Source organism: Sapajus apella, unplaced genomic scaffold (genome assembly GCF_009761245.1).
Source record: "Sapajus apella isolate SASKATOON/1434 unplaced genomic scaffold, GSC_monkey_1.0 scaffold2, whole genome shotgun sequence".
Lineage (NCBI taxonomy): Eukaryota > Metazoa > Chordata > Mammalia > Primates > Cebidae > Sapajus > Sapajus apella.
This window is the reverse complement of record NW_022436942.1, coordinates 36,343,411-36,344,061: the sequence shown is the minus strand read 5'-3', so window position 1 is coordinate 36,344,061 and position 651 is coordinate 36,343,411. Positions and strand designations below refer to the sequence as shown.

At 39.2% G+C, this 651-nt stretch overlaps 1 long non-coding RNA gene across 1 annotated transcript in view; it reads right to left on the bottom strand.

The window, feature by feature from the left end:
* Window positions 1–281, bottom strand: part of LOC116563617 — a 10,706-nt gene extending 10,425 nt beyond the window's left edge. Inside the window, exon 1 of the long non-coding RNA XR_004274484.1 lies at window positions 165–281. This is a non-coding gene — a long non-coding RNA (uncharacterized LOC116563617). The remainder of the gene's footprint in view (window positions 1–164) is intronic.
* Between the last annotated feature and the right edge of the window lie 370 nt (window positions 282–651).

Sequence of the window (651 nt, the reverse complement as noted above, 5' to 3'; positions counted from 1 at the left end):
TTTTCTCTAATCGTGCCTTCTCATTTTATTTCATTGAGTTGATCTTCAATCTCTGATATCCTTTCTTCTGCTTGATCAATTCAGCTATTGAAATTTTTGTATGCTTTGCAAATTTCTTGTGCTGTGTTTTCCAGCTCAATCAAGTTGTTATGTTCTTCTCTAACCTGGTTATTCTAGTTAGCATTTCGTCTAACCTTTTTTCAAGGTTCTTAGTTACCTTGCATTGGGTTAGAACATGTTCATTTGACTTAGAGAAGTTTGTTATTACCAGTCTTCTAAAGTCTACTTCTGTCAATTTGTCAAACTCATTCTCTTCATCCAGTTTTGTTCCCTTGCTGGCAAGGAGTAGTGATTCCTTGGAGGAGGAGAGACTTTCTTGTTTTTGGTGATTTCATCCTTTTTCACTGTTTTTTTCCCATCTTTATGGATTTAGTCTACCTTTGGTCTTTGTAGTTGGTGACTTTCAGATGGAGTCTCTGAATGAATGTCTTCAAGCTATTTCTTTCTGTTTTTTAGTTTTCCATCTGACAGTCAGGCCTCCCTGCTGCAGGACTGCTGGAAGTCCACTCCAGACCTGGCTTGCCTGGGAATCACCCGCAGGGGCTGCAGAACAGTAAGGGTTTCTGACTGTTTCTTCTTCTGGTATCTTCA